Source organism: Callithrix jacchus, chromosome 17 (genome assembly GCF_049354715.1).
Source record: "Callithrix jacchus isolate 240 chromosome 17, calJac240_pri, whole genome shotgun sequence".
Taxonomy (NCBI): domain Eukaryota; kingdom Metazoa; phylum Chordata; class Mammalia; order Primates; family Cebidae; genus Callithrix; species Callithrix jacchus.
The window spans coordinates 57,099,359-57,112,698 of record NC_133518.1 but is presented as its reverse complement, the minus strand read 5'-3'; the positions used below and the strand labels follow the sequence as shown (position 1 = coordinate 57,112,698).

Sequence of the window (13,340 nt, the reverse complement as noted above, 5' to 3'; positions counted from 1 at the left end):
AGCTCCCTAGTTTAAAGCAACTGGTATCTGAAGCACGAATCTGCCAAAAATGCAAAGTGACTTGACCACTGATGACCTTTTAAAATATGCCTGATTCATTCTGAACAGAGCCTATACGCTTTTTATCCCTTGGGGAAAAGAGCCAAAGGACTGTTTACAGGAAAAACAGTTCCGTGGAAGACTCTGCTGGCTAGTTTTTAGATTTGTCTTCTTTTTGAATGCTGTGAGCATGATGGCTACATTCTTCTCAATGACCTTATTTATTAAGAAAGAGTCGAGGTGGTACTACTCCCCCAAAGCTTCAGTGAGTGGGAATGGCAGTGTTAGTGATAATGCGCAGAACTTCACCATGCCATCTGAAAAAAATAACTGTACGGTTCTTGGATACTTTACTCATTACCAAAAAATCCAAAGTGTTTCAGTAAAAATAATTATGAGAATAATTACCCGTAACTAAAAGTTGAATAGTTGTTAATTCATTCAGATTTTGTGACCAATTTTGTGGCTTTGGTTTACTTCTTTTCTGTTTTTTAAGTGGAATCTTCTTTTTTCCCCTCTTAGTTGCCTGTCATACCATCAGGGATTTTTGAAATGAAATAAAGATTTTAAAATTATTTTCCTTGATTTCTTTAGAAAAAAATTGGTGGAGGGCAGCTAAAACTCTAGGTAGGAACTGCCTACCTGCTTATAAACAGAAAATCAAACATCATTTTTGACGAAACTCAGCTGATTTCAAATACAAAAGAAAAAGGATGCCGTGAATCTGCTGTTAAGGGCTGCTTGTGGGGTCACCATGTAAATGTGTTACAGTCATCCCCTCAGTATCCAAATCCATTTTAAGGCCATTCCATGATACAGGATGATTGGAATCTTGGTCCACCTAAATTTTTGCCAAATATTTAATGTTTTCTTTTAATTTGAGTTTTAATTCTGAATATTAGTCTCAGTCATTTGAACTTGAACTGTATGACTGCTGTATACATTTCTGCAACTGAGACATCTCAAAGTGTATTTCTGCTATATTCTGAGTAGTAGATAATCTCAAAATGTATTTCTAATGTGAGGCTCATGACGATTATTGGGTACCTTTGACAGGAAACTTATGGGCTTTGTGCTTCTGTTTCATAAAAATTCCATGCATTTCAGATTTGCTAACTTACGGGCTAACATTTGTACTTTGATATTTGCTGGAAATTTTAGAAATAAAACAAATGAATTAAGTTTATAATGAATAGCTTTCTATATTATTCTGAGGTAAGCTATAGCCACAGGTTACATATTCTCTGTATTGCTAAGTGTCCATTTCTTGCAATTTAGAGTATACTTTTTTTTTTTTTTTGTCATTTCAGCTAATCTCCTATCTTCCCTCTCTCTCCCTTGGAATAGAGAGGATATGAATTTATAACCATCAAATAAAAGTAATTAAATTAATTAAACACAGTTAAATCAATAGGATTATATAATAAAAGCAGGGTGACTCTTCAGTGGCTTCATTTCGCAGACAACTCCAGATAACATGTTACGTGGTTGCTAACACTTGAAAATTTGAAATGATCTAGAAATAAACTTTCAAAAAAACTCAGTTAAAACATAATATAAATACCTAGTACAGAAATCGCATGTGTCTTTATGTTACTAAATGTCCCATTGATCTTGGAAGCACATTTAGACAAAGACTTAAGGCATTTACTCTGAGCTGAAGAAGATTTTAGTACAAATATTTGTTGATACAATTAGTGAGAACTAATTGTTAAATGACATAACATTCAGCCAGTGAACTCCACCTCACTATAACTTATAAATAGAATTTTGAATTTACTTAGTGTTATCATGGAAAATGAATTGAATACAGACAATTATAACATTAAGCAGAATGACAAAATGTAATTCAGGACTTGGTTTTGGAGTCATACATTGGTGAATTTCTGTAGAGAGAGGTTTTCAGATACATGGCCTCCTGTGGCTGGATACCTCACTGTAATCATTAAGTGATGGAACTAGGCTGCAATTTCAACATCAGTTATAATTATAGTATTCTTTTCCTTAAAAATATCTTCTAAAAATTCAGCATAGTTTAGCAGTGAAAGCAAATATTTGAAATTAATTTAATATTTAACAGTATGAAAAAATGTAAATTGTTCTCTAAATGAGGGAGTTATTTTATATTTTGCTGAATCATCTTCTATTTTTCTATGAATCTGATACTCTAGTCAGAATGTTTTCAATAAACTATTTTCTGTTTGCTTCTTGATTATGGTTTTCTGCCTAGAGTTATTAAAATGAGAATGCAAGTTTCCTAAAGCCTATGTCCAAAATATATGCCGAGTTTGACAAAACTACTCTTTTTTCTGTGGTTAAGATTTGGTGATAAAGACGTTATGGTGAAGAATGCCTGGCAAATAAATATGACCTCGGTCTTGTACAAAATGGGACCTAACACCAAGAAATGCCAAGTGTTAAGGACTTTTTTCCCCTATGGAGTGTTGATTCATTCATGCAAGAGAACCTTTAGCATGCGATTCAACATACACATTTTACCATAGAGTAAGGGTTTTATTTTGTTGAATATGATAAAGTGTTCCAGTAGCAAGTATGGTTACAGGGTCCTTCAATATTAAACTTAGTAAAAAGTTTACCCTCCTAGACCCTGCTCTGTTAGAGGAATTTACTAATTTAAACTTCGTATAAATTCCTCTAATAGAGCAGGGTCTAGGAGGAGTGGAACTGGGAAGCTACCAGGATTTTGCCTGGGGTGTTGGATAAGCCCTGCCTCCAATGCTCTTAGGATGGTTGTCTATTACTTGCTAAGCAAATGTCCATTTGGACTTGGGTTCTCAGAACCAGAAGGGATTATCCTTCCTAGGCTCTTCCCCTTTGACAATTGAAGCAGCCAGTATCCCTGGAGATTAAAGTCACGGTGCTAGTTAATGACTGACACACAAGTCATGACTTGCTAAGCTTATGTCCTTGGCTTATGATAAATTTTAAAAGTGTTGATTTAGCTACTCAGGAGGCTGAGGCAGAAGAATTACTTGAACCTGGGAGGCAGAGGTTGTGTGGGAGCTGAGATTTGCTACTGCACTCCAGCCTGGTGACAGAGCGAGACTCCATCTCAAAAAAAAAAAAAAAAAAAAAAAAAAGCAACTTACTTTTGGGTACAATAATGTTTTCTTTGATCATATTTGTAAGGTTTTCTCCAGCTGCAGAAATTCCATAAATGGGTTTGGCTTGATTTACAACTCATACCTTTATTTCTGTTATGACTTTCTTATCGTAAATCTGCCCAAATAGATTGACACTCATTTATTAAGTTCTTTGTACCACATGTTTTTTTTATTATTTTTGTAAAATGTTCTAAGACATAAGAAATGCTTAGCTCATTATAGGTCTGAGGATGGATGTTTTGTTGTCACTTTGTTTTTTTCGGTGGATGTGGTTAGTTACATTCTGAATTGCAGCTAAGGAGGAGAAAATAAACTCTGATTTGGGGACAAGAAACCCTGTAATCATAAAACTTTTAGGATATGGATTTGGGAGGAAAATTGGGAATTTAAAAAGTGAACAATTTGATTTATAATAAAACATTACCTTTTGATGCTTATTTTCCCTGGAGTTTTAGAAATTGCATTTAAACACCAGATAAATATGTACGCATTCTGATACAGGGGTAAATTCATTTTGTTAAGTAAAAGGTCAGCTATTAATTTCTACCAGCCTAGTGTCTTCCTTCTAAAAATGTTTAGGTCAAATCTTTTGTGGTGGTTTTAATCTGATTTGCTCATTTTTGCCTCTCCTCTGTCACCACACACATGGGTATACACAGACACACACACATTTACCACACCTTTCACGTTTTTAAGGCATTGGATTATTTTCTATCTTATTTCTCACCTGGAAAAGATATCTTTAAGCCAAGTCATATAAAGTGGGTGAGAACTGTCATTTTTATTTTCAAGTAGTAAAATATATACAAAATACATTTAAATTTGAACATTCCATTTAGAAGTAATATTGAGAAAGATGATTTTCCAATTTTCCTTTTTTCACAGCATCCAAGGATCTCAAATAAGCTGGACAATTTATTTATTAATGGCAAAATAGATTTTAAAAAGAAACTACCCTGTGCTCCTGAAGCTTAGCTTCAGTACTACCCTCCTGAAATGTGACAGTCATTTCCGTAAGAATTGAATACACTTACATGTTTAGTTGATTTTCAGTCTGTATTATAAATGATACTGGAGCAACAATTAGAAAATCTATCATGTTATAGAAAAGTGTTTTTAATAAACTACTTTGTTTCACAGTTTTTGGACTGAAATTACACGTTTCTTAAAAGTAATCACATTCTTAAGAGAATAGCCAGCATCAGTATTCATATGTTGCATTTCACGTGAGAGTCTAACCTATGAAATTTGTTTACATACTCATATATTCAAAGGTATGTATCGACAGTCGGCTGTATGCCAGGCATTCTATTTCCTATGTAGTAATAAGGATATGACATCTTAATCGTTGAAATAATAGTATTACACTTTTAATTTAGTGCTTTTGATGTATCGAGAGTGCCTTTGGTCCCGCTAAGTAGGATATAGTCATATATTCCCATTTTTAAATGAGGAACCTGAGGTGCAGAATGTTGACTTGAATGTCTGTGGCTACCTCACTGGTGAAGCGGAAGGGTAAGACTTCATACCCAGAGCCCGTGAGCTTCACCAAGTACCCTTTTTCATCACATACCACAAACAAAGGAATTGTAAAAAAGACAAAATGAAAGCCTCTCAGATGAATTTGATAGGTTTTATAATATGCTTTGATTTCTCTAAAGTACTGATAACTACTTGTAGTTTTCCACGTGTATTTATTCTCATTACTGAAAATTTTCTTTAATGTGTTTTGGTTTTCTGTCTTTGATTTTTTGTTTATATATTGTCTTGTTTTAAAAGTACATTGCTATCATTTCAAGCCCTCAATCACGGATAATCCAGACAGGAACTGACTTTTGGGATAACTTGGCATTTGGGATGTTCCAGAAAATTTGCCAGAATAGTTCTGTGTAGTTACTTCTCTTTTCTATTCTTTCATATCCTCAAGACCAGTAGGCATAATTATGCTAATAGCACTTTGTTTTGAACCCCAAGGTAACATTAGGCATTTTCATTACAAATTGTGGACAGTTGAATTTCTTGGGTCTGTTCGAAAAATACAGATTTCAGTCATCGGACTGGCCTGATCTGATGGACAAGGCTATCACGAGCAGCTCCATTTTAAAATAAAAAGAATCCTGTTTGAGATGTACTGGAACGATTTTGTATTTGCCCCTTTCCAGTATAAAATTATAATCTTATGTTTAAACACCACGTATTTTTAAGAAAAGCTCTAAAGAGAATCTTCTTTACTTTTTAAAATTATAAAACTTTCCCCAGTTTTTACGGAACTGACCGTGGGAATCTTCGATTATAATGTCTGCTTTGCCAGGTAGTCAGTGCTTGATACTAATTGGATCTTATGACCACTTTTCAGCAATTGTAGTACTGTAATGGTGATATCCATAAAGGAAATGGTAAACCTGTCTTACATGGGTAGTTGTGTGAATTGCAAAACTTGTACCAGATAATTTTTTTGCCTCCTCTTTTGAACCAGTCATGACATCATTCTTTTTTCAACTTACTGAGATGTCTGCTCTGTGTTAATATTATAATATGTATAATCTACAATAGAATTGTCCTCTAAATTGCAAGTTTTCCTTTTTGAATCTAATATATCAGGCTCACTTTTAGCTGACTTAGATACATAAGGATTTTATTGTAGCTTGATGTTAGCTCTCTGTAACCTTTCAGATATATTAATCAGAAAAGCCAAACTTAATAAAGCATCTAACTTAAAATGGATTGATCTCAGATATTTTATAGCCACTATCTTTTCACAATAGTAAAACATAAAAGAGTTTAAGCCTTGCCAATTTAGAGAGTGCTTAACAATGTGTAACTATTTTATTTTCACTTAATAGATTTTTACGTGTGCCTTGTTTCAGATCCGAACAGGTTTCCTTTGACCTTAAAATCACTAATGCAAGGAAAATTACCATATCATGAGAGTATTTTTCCTCTTTTTTTTTTGCCTGATGCTTAGAATAATAAATACTCCCAAGGCCTAGGAGTAGACGTGGCCTGAGCAAAAGCCTATTAAATGCTATTTTCTAATTGTTTTAAAAAAACAACTCAACCAAATCATTCTAACCAAATTGATTTTCTTGCTAAAACAGAGCTAGGTTTAGAGTATAGTTTAGATACCTTTTTCTTCTCGATTACTACTTCAAGTTGTGCTTTATCTGGATTTGCTTTATAGATCTGCTTCATTTCATGCCAGATTTGGGCAAACTCATAAACAACCCTCCACTCAAAACAAAAAAAAATCCAGATAATCAAAACAAACAGATACACAAACTCAATTTCCCACTCTTTCATTGGAAACTGCTTGATTATAACGTACCCTGAGTACAAAAAAACATAAGAGAGCCTTTAACATAACAGGAGAGAGCCTCAGCCCTGGTTCTGCAGCTCGTTGCCAATTGAAGTAAGGAACGCTCTGGCTGTTGGGACCTTTAAATCTAGACTTAAAAGTTATTTGTTCTGTTTAGCATTTTTAAAATGATTCTATTAGGAATTGTATGTGCTTCAGTTTTAATTTTAACTCATAATGATTGTAAAGCACCCTGGGATGCTCGCATGAAGGGCGCTACAGAAATATAAGATTGTATTGTGTTCTAATATGCAGTCTTATGGGGTGCTGGAGTTTCATCATGGACAATTCATAAGGTTGCACAATTCCTCCTTGCAGAGAAGAAGGTGGCTGACTTCTTTAGCAGTCTTTTTCTCTCATCTTACTCTGAAACTTTGTTCTCTTTAGTCATCCTGTTTCTCTCTTAAAAAAAATTGATTATTTTCTATTGTAATATTTTCCCATGGAAGTGCTGATCTAATTTAGTTTACTCAGGTAGAAGATGCAAACCAGATGATAGATTGGAAGTTAAAAAAAAAAAAGATTAAAGCTTTAATTGCTAGCACTGTATGAGATCACATTCTTATCTGAATAACAAGACATGGTACTTCATTACTAGATACCACCAACTACCTCAGGCTTGTCCCATTTTACTGTCCACCTGCTATTTTTTCCAAGACAGTTCAAAAAATGTAACAAGTATTAACTTTGTGAAATGTCACAATGGGACTCTTCTCCGTAGAGAAACTCCTGGGTTATGAAAACATATGACAGAGCTTGATCTCATTTTCTTTTTACTTTTTAATGGGATTGTTTCTTTAGAGTAATGGTATTTCTTCAACAACTTCATTCTGTCACTTTGTATGTGTTTTTGTTTGTCATTGCTGTCTAGCATCACTTTAATTAGTGAGCTCCTAGCATCATCGCAATCAGGAACGCGAGTCCTGTTATGGCCTGCCTAATGAACTTGGGCAGCTGACCCTCCATGACTCAATTTTCTCATCTGTAAAGTAGGAAGATAATAATTCCAGTTTCTTAGTATTGTTTTGAGAATTAAATGAGCTCGTGCTTAGAGAGCATTTAGGACAGTTTTCAGTCCTAAACTGTGCCATAACTAGTTGTTGTTGTTTTTTAAATGTGGGCATTGAGAGTTTGAAATCACACTTGTACATGCCGCATGGTCTAAGAAACTCTCGGCTACATGGAAAATTTTGGTGCAATCTTCATTTTTAGTGGAGACAACCAAATACTTTTCATTTGTGAAAAAAATGAAAGGTATTTGGACCATATTATAACTCGTTCTCAACGTTAAGGAACACTTAACAATCATAAAGTTATGATGTATTTTTAAAAAGTGGGGGAAGACTGAAGCTTATACTTTAAATAAATTCATTTGTAAGTTTGGCAAATATGATACCCTAGACTAGACAAAGTCAAATAGAATAAAGATGTCTGATGGAGCTGTCATCAAGAGGAGAGCTTCTCCCAATGTCCTGTGCATTAACTAACTTCACCTGTACTCCCAGCACTCCCAGCAGGTTCCAGGGTTCTGTCCTCTCCTTATGTGCCTAGCTTAGTATTTTCCACATTGTTCTGAAACAGTCTGTGGACTAACTAGGCAGTCTGTGTGTCCTGTAATTGACTATCCTAAAGAAACTAAGTTGTATTCATCATCACTGTCATAGATCCTGGCACACAGTAGGGACTCAGGAATATTCATCAGACTTAAGCAACCTTGTAGGATGTGTACATGTTTATTTCATAAACCAATATACCATGTCAATAGTTGTATTAGTAGTACTTTATAGATACTTATGAAAAATTTCCTATTATACTTAATTCTGTATTTTTAGTTTGCCTAACTAGAACAAACCACTTCTGAATTTTTCTCTAAGAAAGCCTACGGACATTCCAAGCTGTCTCATGCTTTTAATATATTCGATAGTATTCATGAATATGTGTGCTAAACTTACATGTTTGTAAGCAGATCAGTAGTCTTGGAGTTACAGGGGACTCAGACGTCTGAAAAATGCTTGAAAGACCTAATTCTACATCACAGTTAGGGACAAGCTTTAAAAACATATGCAGCATTTCTAAATTTTAAAACTTTTCTTCCATAATTGTACATGTATTTCGGCCTGGCCAATAATTTTCATTTTGTCTCAGTTGCATTATATTTGAGACCTTACTTTACTGTTATTTTCATTTGTCCATTTTCTTCTCAAATTCAAGAGTAAAATAGGAAATTTTGAGTAACAGAGTCATAATTTATAGACAAAGATGCTGACCTTGCCAATATGGAAATGTTGACAGTATCACCCCGTGTTTACTTACAATGACCATTCCTCAGTTGTGTTCTAAAGTCAACATTTGGCATAAGAGACTCCATTTAAGGCTATAAACATACAGCGTTTTAAAGTCAACTGTACAAAAGTCTAGAGTTACCTAATTTTAGCACGAGCTGCAAGTGTAGATAACTGTTCAGCCATTCCAGAATGGTCCTCAGGGACTTGGTTTGTCCACCTTTTGCATGAGTACCAGCTCAGCGTGGAAAACACATGTTTAGTGGTGGATGGAGCTCTTTATTATATGACTTATAAGCCATTCCAACACATTTTTATTATTTCGCCGTAACTTCTAGTGAGATGATTACCAGAGGATGGCATTTTCCTACACTGTGAAGGATTTTCCTAATATTGATTGAGATGAAGCCAGATTAATTTGATTTTTCTGTATGATCTAATCCAGAGGTGACATTGGTTTGTGTTTATCTGGTAGACATGGGAAGTCTTATCTAAAAGCCAACAATGATGGATAAGACACAGAAATCAAAGCTGTGGTTTAGCCTTCAGTCTTCTGCGAAGTCTTGGATCAGATCTGGGTGGGGTTCATGAAACCCACAGTCTGCTCCAAGGTTTCTTACAGACCCTGAAATTATAAGCCAGTTTTTGGAATACATGAAGGATAGCTTTCATAGGTTTTATGTAATTTCCAAAATTAGTTCTGTGGCCCCATAAAAAGCTAAAAGCCAGGATTGTATTTTACCCCCAATTTTTAGGCAATATGGCTTAAAAATCCAATATGCTCATATAAAGAAGAAATGCAAAGAGGTAATATTAAAGTTTCCTGTGAAGAGTTACGGAGTCCAATTCTAGTATTTACTTTTGGGAAACGAATTGCTCAAAGTACTTTAGTTCTTGTTTTCACTCTGTGGCTTAAGGGTTTTTGGTTTTTGCTTTTTGTGTTTTTTTAATGCTTTGTTTAGATCTTTGGAACTTAAATTTGGTATCTTTTTCCTTCTATTTGTAAGTGCAGATAGTGGAAATTTTAATCTCTATAGAAGATGAGCAATTTAACCACACAAGGGCATCAGAGGAAGACATTTCTCAAATGCATACATTGGTATAGAGTGCCTAAGATTCAGAATCAGGAAACAATTTTTGCTACAAAATCAAATAAAACCCTTTGGATTTATATTTATCTAATAAAAAACTTGTGAAAATTCTATTTGGATATAACATAATATTTAACTTAATAATGAGTATATTTTAAATAATCATAAGTAGGATGCCAAGGGGCCGTAACCTTCCTAAAAATAAAACTCTAGTTGGAAACATTTGCACAGGGAGTGCCTGAGAATGAATAATGTGCGTTACAATTGAATATTCTTTAGTCACTTGGTTTGAGAAGACATAGAAATTTCATAGACTCTTAAAGCTGTTAGAAGAGACATTGGAGATTATCTAGTCCACTTCCCTTCATGTTAACAGCTTCTGTGTGCAGCGAATTTGGAATATCACATGCACTTAATAATAGTATACCTTTTAAAAATATTTTATAGTTTAAGCTCTTTACAAACATGTTTATTTGGTTTGAGTAAGGTTTCAATGTGATAAGAAGGGTCTAGCTAGGTACTTATACAATGGGGCAGTATAGAGAATCTGGTCAGAACATATTACCTGAGCATTACATAAATTAACTATATGGAAGAGCCATATAAACCATGAACCAACACTTACTTTAAAAATTGTGAATTGAGCATTTAAATAAATAAAATTTCTGTGCTTTGATATGATCACATTTTCATCTTTAGGAAATATAGTAGGAAAATTGAAATAGAGTTGGATATGTTCTCTCTGTGCTTCCTTTTGTATTCCTTTGGAGCTTTGTACTGAGTTTCCAATTTTAGCAATGTGCCAGGGTTACTTTGTATGAAAATGCCATTTTCAGGCACTAGGATTGATCAAGATGGCAAGAGCCATAACTATGACAACTAGAGTTTAAGTAAAATTTAGAAGTGATTAGTCTCTTCTCAACAAATTGAGATTCCAAATATGTCCCAGTTGTATCTCCCAAGAGAATAGCTTAGAAAGCAATAGAGGATCCAGAGGGAAAGATTTGGGAAACATAAGCTAACAAGCACAAACAGAATATTACACTTAGAAATCCTGCCATTTGCTCTCATAAATTGAAGCCCATTTCCCATCCTTCCCACCCCAAATACCAGATGGGGACTACCTGTTAATTTTCAACAAATTTGTTCCTCATCAATATCTCATATCTCATACGATGTCTCTTAGAGCTTGTTTGTAGTATTTGGTGTCCTTTGAGATTAAAAGGAAACCTCATTTACGAGGAATCCCTGTGAAAATTGTATTTGAATGTGGAGGTGATGTGAAGTTAAAGTTTGACCTTTGAATTTTTCTCAAACAGATAAAAAGCTGCTATAAAAATTCAGGCCATAGGTAGTCAGGACATGCACAAAGGGGTGGGAGATCAGAATGTATGAAGTTGCACTTCTCAGAAAATAAAAATATAAAATAATAAAAGCCAGTAGTTTGACAGATTGTTCAGTAAATGCTCATTTTATTGGAAATTATAAAAAGGTGCTTAATGCCTTTGCACCATTAATACAATACATAAAAAGGTTACTGTCAAGATTAGTGTTCTATCCCTGAAAATTAACTATAGGGCTTTATACATCACCATCCCTAGACTGAGAAGGTAAAGGTTTTTTAAATACACATTTTGCATTGTGCAGGCATTTATTTCAGAAAACAATTATTTTAGACTTTATGCCAAAGACATTAGCAATGATGTGCTTTCATTTAAAGCATGGACATAACAGATACGTATTATAAACAAGGTAGAACCATGAAATTCTCCTTATAGTATTAAACCTGTGCACGATTATTTCCCTTGCTGTCTCTCTAGTGTATTCCAATTCAAAACATACATTCCTTCCTACAGAAAAAAGATATTCAGATTCCTTAGTTGAAATTAATTAGCATTCAGAAACCAGATAGCATGTTTTTGGGTATTCATGAGATCTCTGTTTGAAAAAAATGTTTTTAACTTGTAGAAATGTGTTGCAACACACAGATGGGAAGAAAAAAGAAAAAAAAAATCTCTTTAGCAAGCACTGTGTGTAAAAGGAATATTACATTTTGCACGCTCCTGATTGCTCTGTGTAAACAGTTTTTGACATCTGTCTTTATAGTTTTCGAGGAGAGGAAGACTTTGTTAAAAGAATCATTTTTATACAGCAGTCACCATTTCAGTCTTGCTTTACCTGTATTATGAAAGCAGATGGTCTGCATGTCTTTTGAATATTTATAACTATCAAAAACAATCTCTTGCTATTCACCCTTAGGCTTATGAGATGTCAGGACTGTTCTGGTTGAAAAAAATCATCTTGGGTGTTTACAGAAAGAGGATTACATTAAGCTGAAATGACTATACATTTTCCAGTTTAATATTTGTCCATCAGCTGTTTAATCGTATTTAGATAATTGTGTAAATAAGATGTTGTAGCCCTTGCCCTCTCTGCTGATGGAGCCTGAAAGCTTTAAACATGAGTGAGCCACCATTTTGTAGATGCTCTTGCTACCTCCTCTCCACCTCAGCTAAACCGTCGGCAAGTCCTTAGTAAGTTTTGATCATGATATCACAGTCCTGGTTTTTTTTGTTTTGTTTTTTTTTAAAGTAGTGCACAAAAAGCAAGTATGTAGATCATATGAAATACTAGGAAGCTGCTGGCTTCCGGTACAGGCTGTTTAGTTTATTAGAGTATATTGTAATATGCAAATATGGTACAGCACTCCAATTACCCTTTAAAGCTGACATGGTTTTCTTTTTATTTTCTATGAGCCTGCAGAGCTCTGAGGGTATTTTGGAAAACTTTTGGTATAGTGGGGGTTAACTGTTTTTTGACTGGAAGCTGAGCAATCAGAGATAACAGATTTTGCTGTGGTTGGTTGATTTGGCAGAAAAGCATGAACAGTTTTGGTTTAAATGATTGAATAACCTGATTAGCATTGTTTTGGGGTGGTTTTTTTTGGTTGTTGTTAAAGGCACAACAAAGCAATTTTAAGGGTAATCAGATCTCTGCCTTTCCCCAGCTGATGAATCTTTTTTTGAGAAGTCCTCACCTCTCTAAAAACCCCTTCATTGGCTACTAAGATGAACAAGTAGAAAAATAAAACGATCTTTCTTCATTTTTTAAATGTGTTATAAATATATACCTACAGTATATATGATATTCTAGCAGGGGTTTAAAAGAATATAATTTTTTAAAAAATTATGTAACCTCAACTGATTCCTTGTGGTTTTTGTTTTTCACATTTAAAAGAGCTACAGTATTTGAGAGCAAAGGTTCAGAATGTTCTATCTATCTTTAAGTTAGGCTTTAGAAAAATTCCACCCTTACCTTTTCACAATTAGAAAGGTTATAAATAATGTATTTGGCTGAAAAGGAAGCTCAGCCTGTGGCAGATGGTATCATTCTAGAGTACTGGGGTTTCTGTGAAGATGGCATTCTTTCAGATCGGAACTTCAGCAGA

The 13,340-nt window shown here is 34.3% G+C and overlaps 1 protein-coding gene across 21 annotated transcripts in view; it reads left to right on the top strand.

Moving 5' to 3' along the window:
* SATB1 (SATB homeobox 1) overlaps nt 1-13,340 on the top strand; it is a 100,336-nt gene that overhangs the window by 30,520 nt on the left and 56,476 nt on the right. The window lies entirely within an intron of this gene.